This window comes from Falco peregrinus, chromosome 4, assembly GCF_023634155.1.
Source record: "Falco peregrinus isolate bFalPer1 chromosome 4, bFalPer1.pri, whole genome shotgun sequence".
NCBI classification, from domain to species: Eukaryota; Metazoa; Chordata; class Aves; order Falconiformes; family Falconidae; genus Falco; species Falco peregrinus.
This window is the reverse complement of record NC_073724.1, coordinates 112,439,877-112,460,991: the sequence shown is the minus strand read 5'-3', so window position 1 is coordinate 112,460,991 and position 21,115 is coordinate 112,439,877.

Sequence of the window (21,115 nt, the reverse complement as noted above, 5' to 3'; positions counted from 1 at the left end):
ATGGAAGCAAAACTAACTAATTGAGGAGCAGATACCTGCCTTATAAACTGTTATAGTTAGGTGGGATGAACACATGCCATGATTTCCTTTAAAAAGCAAACCTAACATTTATAAAGCTGTCTGATGAAGTAATTGCCAAGACCCAGGTATAAAATTCTTTTTGGGGAGTGAGGGGAACATCTGTCTGTTTTTTCCCCAGTGCAGGCCACTAGCTGAATATAAAATTTAAATGTTCCCTTCCCCACTTTTTCTGTGCTTAAATGTTAGGCTGTGCATTAAAGCAGCTCAGAGACATGGTGTGCTCAAGAACACGGCACTATTCATTTGTCAAACCCACCCTATTGTACATATTTCTAATGCAGCTACTCCCACAGCATTGAGCTGACAGGAACACCTATCACAGTGCAGCCCCACTGAGATTCCCAATGCGAATTCTGACTTTAGGAAGCCATTTGAAAAAATCCCACTGTGGCCCCAAGAAGTTCTGAGACATAATTTCAGACTTAAATAGGATTGAAAAAAAAGAAATATATGAAAAAAAATTGTTTGGTTAGAATTCTATCTCTGAAGAAGGCCTGATGGATGAGCACTTGGATCATCTCTGAGGGAAGTAGAGGTAAAAAAGGATAAAGAATGAACAAGAGAACAAGAAAACCCATCTCACTCACTGTGTTTTGGTAGAAAAAAAATCAGGTGGGTTTTTCTTTGTTGGTTTTTTTTTTTTTTTTCTGAGAGTATCAGTACAGAGGCCACTACACTGTCTTAGAAAACTGCAGTAACTTCTCCATGTTTCTACTAGATCACTAGAGAGGCCAAACGTTTGTCTTTCTTGTTCCCATACTTTTCTTAAAAGCAGTGGTTTCTTTCTTAAATATCTATCTATCTTATATATGAGAAAGGAAGTAGTCAAAATCCTGTCATTCCCTACTTATCTGATGTGAAGCTGGAGTGAGAGGAACATGAGTCTGGTTAAAAACATATAATACCCAAAGCCTGCATTAAGACAGAAAAATAATTATTTTTATATAGGTGAATAGTTTCTTGATTGGTCCTGAGCCGGTACCCACTGAATAAAGAACATAAATGGAAATGACATGAAAAAAAGGCCAGAATTAAGACAGAGAAACAGCTTAATCTCTCCAGTGGCTGGAGGACGTGACAAAGGAGAAGACCAGTGGTTACATGTAATGCCAAAGCTGTAATAATGTCTTATGCATATGTTACCGCAAGAAAGTCAGAGAGGTATTGTTTTAAACAGAAATACAGCCTTCTGCTGTACCGAAAAAAGAATCAACCCACAACTCTCACTCACCAAGTCAATGTTCATACATAAACTGGCCCCAAAACATTGTTTTATCCACTGGTCTATTAACCACAATACAGGGAGAGAAACATAACTCTCATAATATGGTCAATTATTTTGTTAGGACCATATTTGAGCAGACAGTTCCTTCTGAGGTGACATTAATGTTTTCCCAGTAAAGGGCTTCAGTTTGTTAGGCTTTTTAGAAATACCAGTACTAACTCTGATTTCTTGAGACTGTTCTTTTGTTTACAAATAAAGCAACATGAATTTGCTTACATGGAGTTTAACATCTTGGAAACCAAGGATGTAAAAGCTTTGCTGATACAGTGAGGGAATCAATTGCACAAGACGTTATCAGCCTATGTATATTTTTTTCCAGTTTTGTACACAAAGAATTTGCAGCCTGTCTTTGAGATTGACACTACTGACATTATTCTTTCAGCAGCAAGAGGACACCTGTGAATTCTCTAGAAATACCCTTAATAATTTCAGTCAAGAAATTAATCTAAAGAACAGGATTTAAGTGTGGAGGAAGACTGTGAAACAACTCCAAAGAGTACAATTAATTTGGCAATCATTTTCTAATTTAAAGAAGACCTTGCCATATTTTCTTTGCGATCACATTCAAGAAAATCTTTCCAATGATGAGAAGCTTGTTGCATGTGTTGACACAAAACAAATTAATCCTGTAGCCAGAAGCAAATTATTAAAAAAATGTTTCTGGAATAGATAAGAGAGTTTTAATATAACATTAGGAAAATCACGAAAATCACCTTAACCATCTACATATTCAGCCCTGTGTCCTCACAATTCAGCATGGAATGTAAACATGCTATCAGGTCAATTGATGTGATAGGCAGTATTCACCAGACCTCACTTCGGGCTTTTGTGATGTAGATTCATTATTTTTTTCAACTCTGTTCATACCAAGATGCAATATCAAAATGTAATTTAACAAACCACATTCTCTTTTCAAAAATTATCCCTTCTAAAACACCAAACTTTGCTCTGTTGCAGTCCTGTAAACTGCAGTCCTCCAGGGTTTTAATATCACAGCTGTCCATGTAAATTAGGTTTTATGGGTTTGTTACCATTTGAAAACTCTGCAGATTATCATCTTGCTGTGTGACCTTCTCTTGAACCGGTTCAAATGATCAGGATTTTGATTGAAGTAGAAAACCAAGATGAGAAAGTTGTTAGCTCCACATATTTTAGTTTGCCTTTTCCTCAATTTCATGTCAGTTCTCTGATTTTCATGGAGAAGTTGAGCATCAATCCTGCAGTCTGGGTTTGGGTTTTTTCTTGGGGTGGGGGAGTGTGCTGCAATCAGTTTACAAAGAAAGTACAAAATGCAAAATGTTCAAATGGACCCTCACAGAAACTCCCCTCAAACACACACACTTCTTATGTGGCAAATGCAAAGAACAGTCCCTACAGATATCAAGAGGAAGAAGCAGTAAGCACATCTTCAATTTGTAGAGCTGTTAATTCCACCTCGTTTTACCAGTCAATCAATGGTATAGCACAGATTGCTCCAACCTTCATCTACACCTAAAGAACAGCTAGGCAAGAAAGCATGAAAATTTTGAAATAGGAACTTGCTTGTTATCAGGATGAAAATATCCATAAATTAAATCAGCAAACTTCATCTTCCCAAATTAAGACTATTAAAAAGCCTGTATAGTGAAATCCCATCAGTTTGTCCATGATACTTAGGATTACTCAGAAAAAAAAGGATATCATTAATTTTACTTAAATGTTTGCCTTCATTGGAGTAGAATACACAGAAGAGTCATTGCTGATTGGCCCTTCAGTGGGCATGTTGTGAAAAAGTCAAGATTTTCTATGAAAAAAAGGTTTTAATGGAGTTTCTAATAAAATACTGCATATAAAAAAACCCTATATAGATAGCAATAGTAAAGAAAAATCAAATACAAATTAGTAAATGAAATCCAGCATTTCAAAAAATTCATAAATTCTCAAAAATTTCTCAAAAAATTCATAAATTCTCAAAAAAAAAATTCATATTCTCAAAACCTGCAGAGATTTCAAATATTGGACATAAATGAACTGAAAAAAATATCTAGCAGAACAGTAAAAGTCTGTTCATCCTTCCATTACCCTTCACTGTCTCCTGCAAAGGACAGTAGTGTAAAGCAAATATCTCGATGGACTTTTGGCATTCAGATAGACCAGAGACAGGAAACACATTTGGATGATACTCTGTTTTGATGATGAAAACAAGGCTGGAACTAGAATTTCTGCACCTTCGTACAGATACTGATTCAGACAGACTACCAAGAAGGAACATCTAAAAGGTCCTCTACTGTTTAGAAACCTAGGAACTGAAATTTCTTGCTCCCTTTTCTCTTCACCACAGAAAAACAGAATAACATTACTTTTGCCCAGAATGAGCACGGAGATGTAAACGTCAATGTATTTTTTTCCCCCATGTGTACATAATCAACAAGCCGTTTGTTCTGCAGTAAAAGCTGTTTGATATGTGGCCTCAAAAGCACTACAAGGAAGGCTGATAACATACGCCACCATTTCAGAGGCAGCCAGGACCATGCATGCTCGGTGCAGTTATCACCTAGGAAACAAATGATTGCATCTTATTTTTGGCATAAGGCTGTAGGTGTACGAAAGATCTGAAATATGCTCCCACACAGTGCTGAACTCATTCTTCATGATGTCAACAAGAGTAATGAGCGGGGCCACTGGGAAGCACCTCCTAGCGGTAGCCAGAGAACCACCCACGGGCAGTAGACGTGATGTCAGGGCTCCTTACCGCATGAATTCCCCAGGAGCGCTCTGGTACGGCTGGCAGAATGCACCAGCCAGGCCAGGCAATCGTAATAGGTTCTGCGGGGCTCAAGATCTCCTAATCAAATCCGCGAGGCACCCAGAAGCAGCATGCATCAAGATGTAAAAGCATTCAAATGGATTTTAATGAAACAATTAATTTAAGTGCTCTTCAGATCTTGATGTAAATTGCCTCTGCATCACAGCATTACAGCGGGTTGCCTAATAAATTGATAGATTTTAAGGCCAGAAGGGACCATTATGATCATCTAACCTGACTGCCTGCATAGTACAGGTCAAAGACTCTCACCCAGAAATTCTGTAAGCAAAGACCATAACTCTGGATTAAGCAAGAGCATCTCTTCCTGAAAGCCTTCTAAACTTGATTTAAAGACTTTAAATAATAGAGAATTCACCACAGTCCTAGATAAATGGTTTAATGGAGCATTATCATAACTCTTAAGGTTTTGTATCTTATTTTTAATCTTCAGTTTCAAGATTTTTACCCACGTGGTTTTTATGCAAGCAGCTTGTAATATAATTGTGACCTACTTGGAAAGAACTTGATTGTGAAATCTTGTGCTGCTTTGCCAATCACAAAGTATGTATGTACAACTGCCTTTCCATCTTCTTTTCTTTCTCCTTGAAGAGCCAGTTCTATAACATTCCTGAGACAGACAAGCATGTCCTTACCTTTGTTCTGTGGGTCAGCATCACTCTGTCCATCTCTTACGTGTAAATATTTGCCATGAAAATGTAGCTTTTGGAAAATAAACCTTTGGTTTGATTCTAGTGTCATTACACAAGGTTATCCTAAAAGGGGAATGTCTGCAAAGCACTATTAGGCATAAATTTATATGGAAATGGATATTTTACTCTGCCTTTCCACATAGACATGTTTACTGCGTAGTAACAAAAAGGTGATTAACTCAAATTTCAAAAAAGGATGAGCCCGTGCAAGATTATTAATGTGCTACAAGTTCACTTTACCCAGTATTTCACACTTGCCTCGGAGTACAAAACGATGGCTCATTCGCATCTTCACACACCTATGTGCTACCTCTTAGCTAGCAGGAAAGACCGCTTGTGATTTATATCCAGAAAGGAAATGAGAGTGACCTCTTCTAGAAGGCTTAACATTAAATGGAATCATATAAATATGATGGTTTTGTTAAATCTGACAGAGTAATACCGATATGTACCATTTAACAACCTAGTCTGCTGCCATTACAGTTCACAGCATTCATCCTGTCTGTACTGTGATGGTCTGTCTGGTAGCACTAAGATTAAGTTTTTCTTTCTGTCTCTACAGCGCCTGGCACAACAGGGTCCGTGGTTAGGGACACACACATGTTACTATAGCAGAAATAAGAAATGCCAACCATGGTTTACTTCAGTGGGACTCAGTGTGCGCATATGGTCTGTCCATATGGAGCTGATTTCAGGATGGATTCCTTTATGTGCAGAACCTTATGGCTTCATAGATACAAAGTTGAACATTTCAATAAGGAAAATAAGTAGAAAAGCAAGAAGTAAAGCTGGTGGCCACTGGCCATAATTTTCTTTCTTCTTTCAAATTGCACAAAATAGAAACAAAGAAAGAAACAGGCACCCAGAAATGAAAATCATGACTGCCTAGATTTGAACTGCTCATTAATTCTGGATAACACTTTGTGTCACACAATGTTAACACTATAACCAAGATGTATGCTAATAGAATTAATAGCTAAAAGAAATTATCGTATGTGGGGATGGCTGCTTTGTTTTTGAGCAAAATAATGGGTAAGTCTATTCCAGCCTGATAATGTTTCACAGCTTATAAACCACTGCTTGGTAGGTTGAAGTTAAAATGATCATCTAAAAATTCCATGTCCTGAGACATCTGTGAAATTATTTCATCTTTGCAAAGAAGAATACACACAAATCAATGTTAATTGCAACATTCATATTTCTTAGTCAAATGCCTTTAAAGCTTGATGATAACAACGAAGCTGACATCAGCAAAGGGAATGTAGCAGGATGGAGCCAAAACAAGGATCAAAAGATAAGAAAGCAGAACATTTCTGGTGTTTAAGCCACCACTTTGGAAGGCTCTGTCCGCTGAAAACAGCTTGACCTCCCTCCAAACCACCTATTTTTTCAAACAACTCCTTAGAGAGGCTGTACGCCATGGTTGACAGCAATCCTGTTGCTTGGGTGCTAGGTCTGTAATGAAAAACACTGCAAACCGAAGATCAAAGATGGTATTTCCACTTGGACAGCAATGGCTTCTTATCATGTAAAGGCTACAGGACAAATAACTAGAGCTCTGTAGGTAAATTTTAAGAGGTATAGATACCACAGCTAAACTGTCTCTGCAGCCCTTATTAGCATTAGTGTGAATTTCTGCATGTACCTAAGTGAAGAGCAGACCCCAGAAGTCTCATTCTGGGACTGTATCTACTCCCAAAATTAATGGTAATGGTTCATTTTAATTTTGACATTTTGAAGTCACCATTTACAGCAAACTGTGCTATCCCTCCTGGTTTTCTTTTTTTTTTTTTTTTTAATTGTTTTTTTGTGTTTGGGGTTTTTTTGGTTTTTTGTTTGTTTTGTTTGTTTGTTTGTTTTAATTGCAATTATGTTAAGACTGTGTTAGACTGAAAAAAGTCACACATTTTTTATTCCTGACTCAGATTTTCTTCCTAGTCTCCTGTTTACAAGGAGACTAGGGGTTGCTCAGTGGGGTTATTCTGGAGCTTCAGTCCTTTACATGCAGCTTTCAGAAACTATCACTTTTGGGGTACAATAGCTTCAGAGCTGGCCACCTGCTTCCCACCCCCAGGCTGTTCAGCCCATACCTGTACTCCACAGAGAAGCTTGCATGGGATACTGGGAAGGGGGAGGCTACTACATATTTTGCAGGTGTGTATGCTGTAATAAATTCAGGACTGCCCCAATTTCTTACTGAGTTTTACAGTTACACTATTTAATCTCTTGTTGACTTTTTTCGTTTGGAAGAGATGGATTGTAAAATGACTCCTCTACAGTAGCCAGCCTCATAACATGTATTAAGTAAAATGATCTATTACACAGGCCACAATACTTTAAGACTGGAAGCATCACTTTGCAATTAAAGTGTCAGATCAGCTGGGAAGATTTATAGGGGTGATATAATGAAATTATTATTCTGAGTTTTTTCTGTTTCTTGTAAATTTTGTCTGCCACTGGCATGTACGTTAGCCATTGGTATTTATAGCCTGGGCTTTAGTTTCAGGGATTAATGTATGAAAAATTAATGTATAAATCTTTGAAAATCAGATTACCAGGATAAAAAAATAAGAACATTGTCAAAATAAGAAGAACAACCTGGCTTCCCAATGTGTTAATTCTGTTTTGTAGGGCTCTGAAGACACAGCACAGGTTTAAATGTGCTGTGCCTTACACATAACACTAGCTGTGTGCAGATTCATCTCGCCCAAGGGAGTCCTCCTGTGGAGCACAAGCTAAAAGCATTGACGAGATGGCCAAGCAGAGGGAAATGTGAGTTCACAAATGGTGATACTTATTGCTCACAGTGGTGCTTCAGAGTCACACAGGTAAATAAATTCAGCCTGTATCATTTCCTTAAAGGCTTTCAAGCTCTGCTGTAAGCCACTCTTACATGCAACTGAACTCCAGTTCTCTGTAGGAGTAAACACAACATCTGACCAACGTTGGTATCACAATATACTTCCAAATGCCTTTAAAATACTGAGTTTACTTTTCAGTATTTGTTAGATAAAAATTAGCATGAGCTTATTCAGTAAGATTCTGTTTCAGATCCATATTTAGGTACCTTGTTTAGGTATCACTACAGACGTATTAACTGGAACTGCATGTCTAAACTTTTTCCACTTCTGCTGTGGAGATGTAGGGCAGGAGGCACTTGTGGAAATGTAGACACCTACTGGCATTTGGGATGCAATGGAACATTTGAAACCACACCAGGCTGGCAAAACAACATGGGAAGTGAGGGAGACTGTTGGCTTCTGAGGTGGGACACTATTGGGCTCTCCTCAAGACTCAAAAGTCACTCGGTGCCTACACTTCACTGGTGGAATCCCTCTCCTAGGCAGCATGGCTGGTGGCACCTGGAGAGACAAATCTTAGATTTAGATCTCAATCCCTACAGCCCTAGTAAGTTGCTCAGATAAATGGCACCTAGAGCCATTTAAGATGCCTAAGGCTATCTCACCAGCTTTCTAGCTGCTTTGTCCAGAAGGTGCCAGTCAGTCTTGTGGTGCATCTTCTAGCCCTCTCCATCTAAAACAGCTCAAACATCTATGTTCAGAGACCTGAACTAAGTCCCTCTCTCACCTGTGACGCCTCCATGGAGAAACCTGCTTGCAGATATCAAAATTTATCTATCTTAATTCCCAAAAGAAATTGTATCTAATAGATACAATATGATTTTAAATCAGTTTCACCTTTTGATTTTCATGAGGCCACACAAAGCCTTTATATTTTAAAAACAAATATCGCAAAAAAGTCAAAATAAAGCTGTTTTAGTTTGAGATTTAGCAATTTATGAAATACTTTGTGTATGAGTTTTCCTCTGTTTGTGTGTGTTTGTTCTGAAGCCAGATTGTATATCTTTAGATATTTGAAGAGATATTTAAAAGAAAGCAAGCCATGTTTTCATTAATAAATATAGGTTTGGTGACTTCAAACCAGAAGCAAATTCAGCCTGAATTCAACTAAAAGCTTAAGAAGAAATTAAGACAGATGAAGATTTACTTTGAGTATTTTTAATAAAATACATGGACTTCCCACTTAAAAAATGACATTTCAGGCTAACTTTCAATAAACTAAAATAAAAGAAAAAGATTAAAACCTTTAGATAAATCATGTGGTAAACCCAAAATTCAATCAATGGTTTGGATGTTTTCATGATAAAATGATATTTTTCTTCTTTTTGTTTTGATCTACAGTGGGTTTTTTCTACTTTGGGAAAAGTAGAAGAAAACTATAATTATTATCCCATACTAAACCTTAATATCTATTAAAGTAGGATCAAGAACGAGGATCCTCAGTGTTCTCTGTATTGCTATATTTTCAGACAAAACTGTTTCTTCCTCACCCATTTTAATTGTACTCAACCCCCCCTTCTCTACCCCTGTACAATATGTGCAGTAATACTAAGCAAACTCTGAAAATGTAATTGTTCTTAGTTTTAAAAAGGGGCAGTACAGCTATTATTTCATCTTCTACCTTTGCAAGAAGTATATATCAGCTGCAAAATCCTTCGCAAAAATCCTGATTACTCCTTGGTTCTTTGCAAAAGACATAATTTTCTTAAATTATGACATCTTTTTTCACACACTGTTTAAAGAAAATCACTTATTTTCATTTACGTAAATTTTACGACAACCAGCATGTCATATTCTGTATCTTGCAAGATTTAATACTTCCTTTAATACCATCTTCCACAATATAATTTTTACTGTATTAAAATTTGAAAATTATGTGACGTATTTTTATTTCTGCCAAAAATACATTTTTAAACATGGATTTCCAGTAGCTGGAAGAACATGTTGGTTAATAAAAAGCTTGAAACACATCATAAAGTTGATCAATAGAAGAAACAAACTCTCCAAAACATTACATTTTCATGTTTTATCAAAATGATAACTAGTTTCCAAGTTTCTCAGAATTTTTTCTTCATCTTTCACAATTCTTTTTAAAGTGGACTGTCAATGGGGAAATAATCTGGGAAGCAGATTATCCTGTATATGTAATATAATACATGATAATAAGGTTATGCTTAGCAATATTTTATATATACAAATGTAAATCTGCTGCAGACTCTCTTTACAGTAAATAGTAAGAAATGGATGCTTATAACACGCATTTCAGATCATTATGAGCTAGATGTCTGAATAGGTCAAATGGTTTGCAATTAAAATTGTCCATTTCTCTCCCTTGATTATAATAACTTGGAGTGACACACTCAGTTGCATACTTGCACCATGCTATTTTTACTTGGTAATTTTGAAAGTGACAAAGGTTTTAACAAGTAGATACCACAAAATTTTGAGCATTCAATTTTTTTAGCCTTTAAGAAAAAAAGATTATATTATTCATGCCTTGTTAGCAAAAAAGGAAGGGAGAGAAGTTGAGGCATGAAAATAACATGCTGGGAGACTTTCCTATAGGATTCAGCCTGAAAACCTTCAGCTGTAATTTTCAGCAAGGAAAAGATTTGAAATCAGTCCAGGCATGAATTTCAGCTTGGCACACTCTGAGATATCCTCTTTGTTTGTTGTTTCCATAGTAATTGCATTCCAAAGTCAACATACGTATAGCCTCTTTTAGTCAAAACTGGATATTTTATTTTAAATCATTCAGCTTTGCATCTTCAGTAATATTTTTCTAGAAAGGGAGAAACAGTCCATGCCACGTATTTGCTTATACAGCTGGTAATGTTGACCTTTTCTTTCCATTTGAAGAAAATACACTGTTCGCTGTTAGAAGGAAAGGCTACTTATCTCTTAATATTGTTTCTATTTCAGAAGGATGTCTAGAAATATAATAAAGATTACAAATTGATACTGAAAGAATCTCCCCTCCAATTTGCCAGTACTGAGAAGTATATAGGTGACACAGCTTGCATTTAAAAATTATAGCATTTAGCTAGCCTATCTCTTTGTAAAGATGGCTTGTATAGAATTAATATAAACTTATCAGTACAGCTGAAAAGATTTTTATGATGTGTATTTGGCAACTCAATCAGCAACTAATTCAGGGATGGTTTTATTTCTTTGCTTTTAAGAAATAGGAGAATGTTTCAGTGAAGCTGGTTACAAAATAGTGCCGTACTGGTGGGCAGCCCATGACATCTCTGCTGGGCTCAAGGGTGATTCAGACTTACTCTGGTGAGGCACTGCATGGTTACATGCATGGTTAAAATCACCTTTTTTACATCTCACCCTGCTTCAGATGTCTGCACCTGGGCTGGGCACCTTGTCTTTTCTTTATAGCAATGAAGAGAAATTGGCATCTTTGGAAAGTGATTAAACTGAACTATGTCAGTCATCTATTTCAGGGTGACATGACTGCACTCATGAGCTGCTGGAGTTTCTTCTGAAGGAAGCTGACTGTTAATAGTTCAGGCCTGGACAACTGAAGTTAGGGCAGATGAGTTTCACTCAGAGTTTCATTCATTTGCATTTGCTCATTTGTCACATCTGCTATATAAGGCTCTGCATGTGATATGCACTGTTTCAAAATCAGCAGAAAGCAGAGTAGCAAGTATCCCATAATTTTTCAACCATGAGTCAATATCAGTATGTTTAGATTATGCATAAAAGAATAAATAAACATATAGTTCATCAACTTTCAAACATAAAAGGCTTGAATAATTAAGGTAAAACATGCACCACAGGCCACATCTCACCAAATGTTAGATTTCTACAGTGTAGATATTGTACAGCTGAGTAATCTAAGCTCCCATAATAATAAATGCAAAGGAATAAGTACTTCATTTAAACTATTTTAGGTATTTGCTTTGCTTTAGGTTCAGGTAATTTACATCCTAAAATTCTCTGCTTCACAGGATAACAGCATCACAGAATGGTTGAGGTTGGAAGGGGCTTCTGAAGGTCACCTTGTCCAACCCCTCTGCTCAAGCAGGGCCACCTAAAGCCAGTAGCCCAGGACCATGTCCAGATGGCTTTTGAATGTCTCCAAGGATGGAGACTCCACAGCCTCCGTGGGCAACCTGTTCCAGAGCTCAGTCACCTTGACAGTAAAAAAGTGTTTCCTAATGTTCAGAGGGAACCTCCTGTGTTTCAGTTTGTGCTCATTGCCTCTGGTCCTGGTACTGGGCACCACTGAAAAGTCTGGCTCCATTTTCTTTGTACTATCCCTGCAGGTATTTATAGGCATTGATGAGCTCCCCCTCGAGCCTTCTCCAGGTTGAATAGTCCCCGCTCTCTTAGCCTGTCCTCATAGAAGAGATGCTCCAGTTCCCTCATCATTTTCTTGGCCCTTTGCTGAACTCCATGCAGGATGTCCATGTCTCCCCTGTAGTGAGGAGCCCAGAGCTGGACACAGGACTCCAGGTGTAGCCTGACCAGTGCTGAGTAGAAGGAAAGGATTCTCCAGTAACTTCTGTTCAGTAGCTTCCTTCCAGTATCTAAGCTTCAGTAACTAAGATTTTCTCCAATAACTGTGCATCAGTCTAGCTGAGTAGCTCAGATTCAGGTAGTTACATTTGATTACAACAATACAACACATAGGGTGGACTCTCCATTGACAACAATGGGGTTTATGTATACCCTTTTTCTTGTAAGACTTTTTCTTCATCATAGTTTAGTCCATTAGTGAAGACAAATGGTTCTCTTGCACATAGAACAAAGATAACTTATTGACCTAAGATTGAGACTGATGTGCTGGAAATGTGACAAGTTCCTATGTGACATGAACTTGGTTTAACTCTCAAGCTACCCTAAATGATGAGATGGAGAAATTGGTAGTAGTACTGCAATCAGCTCTCTTCTGGTTTATGTTCATGAAAATTTAATTTTGTTATTGTAGTTTTGCTACAAATTCTGAAGCACATAAAAATAGGCTTTGTTGGCCTTGCCACAAGCTGCTTTTTCTCTCTCAACCTCATTTTCTTTACCTGTGAATGCAGGCAAAATAGCTAATTATATGTCATACAAATACATTAACCATTTGCCGTTCTCTGGGTGAAATAAAGTATTCAAAGCCCAAGACGTTCCACATAAAAGCATATTGATCACACTGAAATCAAACGCATGTAAAGACAGTTTAAAAATGTGGCAGGCCCATGGATTGATGTTTATTACGTTTTCCTTGCCCTGTCCATGTAAATAAGTCTATTAATAAGAGAGCTGATAACAAACTTCGGGGAAAAAAAAGTCACCTATAAAAGTAAATCCCCTGTAAAACATCACTCACCCAAATAGTAAGGATGAAGTCTGACATTTTTCAAGCACTGAAATAGAAAACAGGAGATTTGCCCCCATGAAATGAAGACATTCCCAAAAGTAGAGCAGAACTGACACTTACTTCTAGTTCTGGGAGATCCATCCCAAAATATCAGACCTAAAAAACTTGAGACATCATGCCATATAGAAAAGCTACAAGAAAACGTTTTCAGGATTTTCTGAGCTTTATATCTTTTCTATGGGAGAATCTGATATCAGCTCATGGCATTGAAACAGCGTTTGCTTTTTAAGCACAATGTGTAAAATAATCATAAAATACTAAAAAAAAAAAAAAAAAGATTCCTCAAGAAAGAAGTCATGCAAAAGAGGTTGAAGTCCAGCTCTCTCTTTATTGCTATTTGGTCATTTTTTGGAGGCAGGGGCAATTAAGATTAACCATATGCACACTGTCAGTAATTTTCACACTCTGACCCACTTTCAGTACTTCTCTCATGCTGTTCTCATCACTCCTTAGTGAAGAAGCTATCTCTGGTCATGCTGGTAGGCACATGCTATCAGGATGCACGATATTGCCCTGCAGTTTCCACATGTTTAAAAGCGTTTTTACCTACCACAACATTAAATGTGGCTTTGTGGTTTTTGTGAGTGGAAGACCAAGTTCAAAATAAACTTGGCTGTATTTAATGCTAGATCAGGTTAAAATTTACTAGCATACACAAAGCTTCTTCTAACAAAACCTTTTTTTGTGTATGGCACTGAATTTATTTTAAAAGTGTGGCAATTCACTGTTGTTGTTGTGTCAGTCCAAATCTCTCTAAATGCCCAGCTTTACATTAGTGCAAACCACTAAAATTTCACTGTCACTGAAACAATACCCTTTTTCCATATGACACCACTTGGTACCAGTTTGTTTTCCCTAACCAGCCAGCAAAATAACACCTTTGCATTTATAATGTAGGTAAGTATCTCTTGTAGGGAGATGGGCACGTCATGCCTATTGTGTCTGAAGATGAGCGAGTGGGTGACAAAAAGATTCTGGCATAAGTGTGAGGTCCTTTAGTATTTTTATGTGTTCTTATAAAAATGTAATGAATGGTACAAAGGTCCCCTTGGGAACTCATTCTGAAGCCTTTGCTTCTCCCACCTCCCAAGTGATCTGCCAAATCACTGCTCTCAGAACCCAGTCAGTCCTTCACGTTTTCAGAAATTGGCCTTTCCTCTCAAGACTTTCAAAGTTTTTTACTGTTTTTTTTTGTTTGTTTTTTTTTTTTTGTTTTTTTTTAAACAAAACTATATTTTAACAAAAACACTTTAACAATAAAATTGCTTAGGCCAAGCCTTCTCGTATGACTAGGAATAATTTAAGGTTAGTTTAAACATTCTTTTCACAAGAATCTCTTACACTTATGTCAAATAGTAAATGTATATCTTCTTAAATAAACCTCTTCAATTTGTCTTAGTACCCTGCCCAGCTGATGTGTCACTTGCTTTCCAAACTATTTCTTCTTGGTATATTCTATGTGTATGTTCTCCAGCTTGGGGGGAAGAAAGGACTTCTAGGAACATACCTGGCCATTCCTTTCTTTGAAGTGTCTTTCTACGCCCATGAACTCTCCCAGGACCAATAAATGTTGCACAAATAAATGTGAATAACTTTGAAGAAATCTGTCGTCTTGGTCACAAAATCTATTTGGTTTTCATCTAGCTCTTAAGTTGAAAAAAAGTGCCTGCTTTTTAATTGGTAAAATAAACCCCAAATCCTTGTGCATTCTGCTTTCTAACTGCTCTGAGAACCTTGCTGTCGAATATCAAGGAGATAGATGTAATATTTGCAGTGCTTTGTGGTACAGCCAAGGAACTGCCTGGCGACAACTGTGCTGCACGTACCAACTGGCTGCAGCTGAGCAATGCATAATCTGCTTTTGTCATAGGAATGCTCAAACTAAAGGATCATGTTGTCCAGTATCTTGCCCCCACAACAGACCACGGCAGATGCACTGTGGATCTGGGAACAGAACAAGCCTCTGGAGACATTTCCGTGGAGTGATCTCCCCTCCTCAAGCGATTTAGGGTTCAGAGACTTCTGGATCCAGAGGTGGTGTGTTCATACTGAACAGGACTTGATAATTTTTATTCCTAAATTTGTCTGGCCAGTTTTTGAACCCATGAAAATTCTCAGCTACAAGGGACCTAGCAGCTTAACTGTGACTTGTAGGAAGAAAAATCTCTTTTTGCTTGTACCAAATATACTGCATCCTAATGGCCAAAAATAAGGAGAAAAATGAGAAAAATCATTCGTAATTCACCTTCTCTGTGTTACTCAAAACTGTCAGCTATTATCAGAATCATTGCACATTACTTTGCAAGGATTTTTTCCCCCCATTTTCCCAGATGCTTAACGTCTTACCAAGACATTTTGTTCTTTATTCAGAGAGTTTGAAGCGTGAGAAACTGAGTTTTGGATCCGCTGTTTGCATTGAAGTGAAATTGCATGTCAAGGTCTTATTTATATATTTATTTAGTTGTGGATTAATTAGTGAAGTTCTACAGAGAAAGTCTAATTCAATACAATTTGATTCTTCATTACAGTCATCATCTGGTGGAGGGTGGGGGGGAATCAGACACTACATCTAATATCTGAGTCTTTTGTGAAGCTGGGCCTTTGAGTATTGTCAGACAGTTATGGAAGGTTAATAACATTTTTTGAATTCTAAACAATGTATGTCTTTTCCCCTTATCTTCCATATGCTGTAGAGAGGTTTAAATTAATAGAAACGTGAGTGGAGCTATTATAATTGCCTGGTTTATTATCTACATTTTCCCCCTGCAATGATCTGGGACTGAAGAACCACATGATCTTCTTCACTCTGCAGAGCCAGGGAAGCAGAAGGGAGTGTGTTGTTCTCCCGTGGGCACGTTGGATTCACAGGTCATTTCTTTCTTGCCCATTGCAGCACAGGAGGCCCCTACTTGAAATTCTTGCTATATTAATCAGACACGCAGGTAGCAGTCTGGGAGATCAGGGAACGTTTGCTTTCCACAGCTTTCCTTCTCCTATTGTGTCTCATGGAAAATGTCTGTATATTGTAGTCTTCATCAGGCTCGTTTTATCTGATTTGCTCCTTCTGTTGGAGTTACCAAGATAAGGGGATTTCAGGTAGAGTAAAAGCCGCAACTTTAGGAACCCATTAGCAATAAAAAGTCATGATGTTGAAGGGGTTCTCTGAGGTATATGCAAGTCTAGCCAGTCAAGCTCTTTTTCAATCCCAAAAGGAGGTAAAACTGACTGCAGGTTAGGGTAGCATTCAAAAGAGAGTCTGAATGCAGCATATGAGATTAATTTCTTCTGTGCATATTTTTTTCCACTAGAAGTAGCCACATTTAATCACATTTTTGGTGTTAATTTTTTATTATTTTTTTATTATTATTATTTTGAAAGATATTCTATAGATATTAAAAAATCAGCATCTTTTCCCACCCACAAAGTTTATATTTACCTCAGCAAATCTCTGGGATACACCTTAGAACAACTGCAGAATTCTCATCATCTTTGAGGCAGGACAAATGTGTGAGGAAAACTGAGTGAGGAAATCCATCCGAGGTTTTTTTTAACAGTATGTTTAAAGGACCAATTTATGACTGAAATAATGTGTGTTTAAAAGGAAAATACGCATGTGAACTGCTTATCTGATGAACAGGTCCCCCCTCTATCTACAAGCAAAGGCAAGGTTTCATGGAAGCCCAGCTGCTCCTGGCTCAGAAGAGGCTACATGAGGTGACCTCAGCCTCAGAGGGTCCCAGGTGGTGTATGCACACGTACCTGTCCCAACTGATTCCCTCATTCCTTTTCTAAACTCAGTTTTTGACACTGCAAAGCCATGTTTGTCTTTCCACCAGGACCTGCTGAGACCCACTCTGATAGATGTGATAGATGTCACTCGCATGAGTTTTTTAATACACTATTTGATTATCTGTTTTCCAAAGCCTGCATACGCACAAAAAAAAAAGAACCAAACCAAAACCCACAACACAGCTACTAGGATTTTTTATTCTTCTTCTGTGCCTCTGCAGAGCTGGACAAATGGAGCAGGACAAGTCTGTGAGAAAGGCCTAGAGGCACTTTTTAGACACAGCTGTTTCTGAAAAGAAGCCAAGTATGGTAGGCAGCCCGCGAGGAGGGTTCCCACAGTCAGCCTGAACAGAGTTAACTTTATCAGGGGACACTGGGAAGGGGGGAGGAAGATTACAGGTTTTTTAACCACAAGAGTAAGACCCTGCAGTCGATTGAGACACAGCTGTGGGGTCCTTGCCACAAGGGCAAAGGATGCAGCTTTGCAAAACAGGTGAGTCCATCCAAGAAAGCTCCAGCAGAGCATTGCCTCTTCCCTAGTTGTTTCCACCGCTACTTCTGCAGGAGTTAAAGTGCTTGTCTGACCCCTCAGCAGGCCAGTTCCCCTTGGAAAATAAGTAGAACGTTAACCCAGCAAAAAAAAATATTAATGGTTTCCTTGTAGGTTGCCAAAAAAACTTCCTGTGCTTTCAGCCTCAGCAAGCTGTTAGATGAGGCAGGGATTTCCTGAACCAGCACGCTATTATCCACCCAGTTAAACCTGGGCCCTAGCCTGCTATCAAGGCCAAAGTCACATATCAGCCACACAGTAGTAAACAATTGTGTGATATTTGTCCTCGGAAAGCTGATAGGGAAGCTCTCAGACCCACTTACCAAAATTTCCACTCTGCCCAGCATGGTCCCCAAATCCAGAAGCCGAGCTGCCTTTCAGCAAAGAGCTGAAAGCAAAGGTGATGTGTAAGTGGAGTGTAACAAAACTATAGACAATATTACTTCAGCATCCCCTTAGACATTTTCCCGTCATCAGGACTGATAGATATCAGATAAGTTTTGTGTCGCCCGCAGCAAAAACCCAAATCATGTAGATTGTAGATTAATAGGTTAGTAATGTAACTACTTCCATATTATCTTCAGTCTGTAACAGGGGAAAAATGTCTTTTGCGGCCGTTTCTAGACTTCTATTGCTCTGATGGCATCAGGACTTCTTTTCCCTTGCTTTGGACTGCAGATCAGTGACTTTTTTTCTTACTCCTACAGTTGCCTGTAATAATTAGCCTATGTTTTCAGACCAGTTTGCATACCTATTTTCTGGTGCACTCTGTCTAGGGCTCCCAGTATCAGATCAAAAATACCATGGCCACATGATAAAAGCACTGACCCAGTAAAATTTGCTGGTCCAGTGTTCCTAAAATGGATAGATTAACTTTCTGCCAGCAGGCTTTGTGACCGATCAAATATCATCTGTTCACACCTTTATGTTTTTGCTAGAAGTATTTCTCCTCTTTGCATAAAATGATAGCGCTGGCCTTGTGTTCTCTGACTGATTCAACAGCACTGAGACTGGGGATTCATGCATGGACCAGAATACATTAGGATCAGGACGGGGGTTGATCTGCTAATGCAAAAATCACTCTTTGTAACTGTGATAACACAACTGGGAAACCAACGACACCTGCGAATTCTTTCTGCAAGAACTAAGGCTAGCTAGGGTGACAGGAATGCTTTGAATTGATGCAGAAGACAACTGAATTGAACCTGGCACTGAATTTCAGATTAACAGGCCAACAACACACTCATGGCTGAATATGTCCATGGTTACATCTGCCAGACCATCAGCTGCGTGGACTGCACGTTAGGTATGCTGGTCCTGAGTTACAAGTTGGTTACTTACAGCATTTAGAATCATTTTAGAGCCTGGGGTTGTCCTCTCATACATCCAAATGGTTGTTTAAGCTGTATCTTCAAATATCATGCCACAAGGTGTGTAGGTCTTTATCTTAAGCTAAAAGGCTTGTGGGAATTTCTAGTCCACTTCTTAGTAACAAGTTTCGATTTACAAGAGTCAACTTAGTTAAATTCTTACTTTCTAATCAGAAACTTGATTTTTTTCCACTGAAGGATAAAAGGTTGACTATAAATAGAAACTGAATATTTTCAATATTCAGTATTGAAATTAAATATATTTCAGTATAACTTGAGTAATGTTTAAATGCCTAGCTGGTTCATGGTTCTTAATGATAAGCAGGACTCTTCTTAAACTTCCCCTCCCCATTTATCAGTAACCAGGAGAAGATTTTTCACTCTGGTTTTGACCACAACATAGTATCTATAACATGTGTCACTGTCCTACATCTACTCCTGTTTTCTTTCTCCTGGGGGCCAGGAGCCAGACTTGGCTCACTGGCAAACCACTGAGGAGTCTGATAGCTCCATCTGGCACACGGGTCATGGGGCAAGGGAAAAAAAATGATGCTTTGTTCTGCTGCTGCATGAAATGTGAGCTCAGCAGGAGCTCAGGAAAACATCTGAAACCAAGTGCCTTATGCAATGCATAAGGATGCTGATGCTGAACAGCAAGTAACAGGTAGGGATCAGAGAGCACAATCAGAGCCTACTGGTTTGTCAGAGCAAATTTCCTGGCTGATTCACACACTCTTTCCTTCCATTTATCAGTGCTCTCTTATTGTCAAAAGGTCCTTGTACTTATCCATCTCAAATAACCATTTTCCCCCCTCTTTTTTTCTTACCAGTTTTTCTTTCCACTGGAACAGAGCTGTGCCAACTTTTTCTACCCAGCCTGTATTTCTTCAGTTTTATACTTGGCTTTTAAAATAATTGCAATTAAAAATTTTTCACCATTTTCCTGTCCCAGATTTCATTTTTCCCCCACTAAAAATAGACAGCTGGACCTTAAAATCCCCACAGAATTCCTAAAAAGTGTTAATAAGCAGTATAGAGAGATACTTCCTTTGCAATCTTATCCAGCTATCAGAGTTTTTACAAACCTGCTAATATTACTTGAAACTTTGATTGCCTCAGTATCAGCAGCCCAGAACTGAAATTTCCTGTGACATTTTCCAAAAGGAAGAAATGGTCTTTTGAAGATCATCCCAGTCAAATCTAAGGAGACCAAGAATTATTTTGATGAGGTAATAACCCCCTTTCAATGCCATTATTTTTCTGGTGGGTTGACCTTGGCTGGACACCTGGTGCCCACCAAGCTACTCTACCAGTCTCCTGCTCAGCAGAACAGGGGGCAAGAAAATAAGATGGGAAGAAAACCTTGTGGGTCAAGACAAAAGTTTAATGAAGCAATAGCAAAATTAAATAGCTCGTGCAGAAGTGAAGGAAGACAAAAGATGTTATTCTTTACTTCCCATCAGCAGGCAATGTTTGGCCTTTTCCCGGGAAGCAGGGCTTCAGTATGTGCAGTGGTTGCTCTAGAAGACAAATGTTATAAATAACGAGTCCCCCCCTTCCTCCTCCTTTCTTTTAGCTTTTATATCTGAGCAAATGTCATACAATATGGAATATCCCTTTGGTCAGTGTGGGCCAGCTGTCTTGGCTGCGTGTCTCCTCCCAAGACCTTGCCCACCCCCAGCCTACTGGTGTGTGTGTGTGGGGGGGGGGGGGGGGGGGCGGGGGGGGGGGAAGGTTGGAGAGAGCCTTGGTGCTCAGCAGTAGCCAGAACACTGGTATGTTATCACCACTTTTCCAGCTACCAGTACAAGCACAGAACTATGAGGGCTGCTATGGGACTCAGCCTGACTCAATACCGTTTTTTATTTGGACTGTTTCTTTTCCTTGTCCATATCCACATTAGAAAGCCACAGGCTGTACCTATATGAAGTTGGTTTAGCACTGCAGCATAGTGCTGAAAATCTGATCGTAACACCATAAGCAAGCCAGCAAGTGAATTTCAGGAACACATCTCACTAATCTGTGATTGGGGTTTTTCCTTCCAATAATTATTGACATCTCTATAAAGCACTTAAGGACCTTGTAATGAAAACACAAATTAGATTTTAGATACTGTCATTACTGTGCTAGCCTACTAGGCAAAACCTGATACTTTAATCTAGTTGCAAACTTTGCGGTGGAGTTAAGATTCGGGGACATAAGGCAGACCTCATGCTAGTTTGTTGTTGAAAGTTGCCTCTGTGAGACCCAACTGTGAAGTGATTCCTGGTCATTTATGCTTTGGAAGCAAGGAAAGTT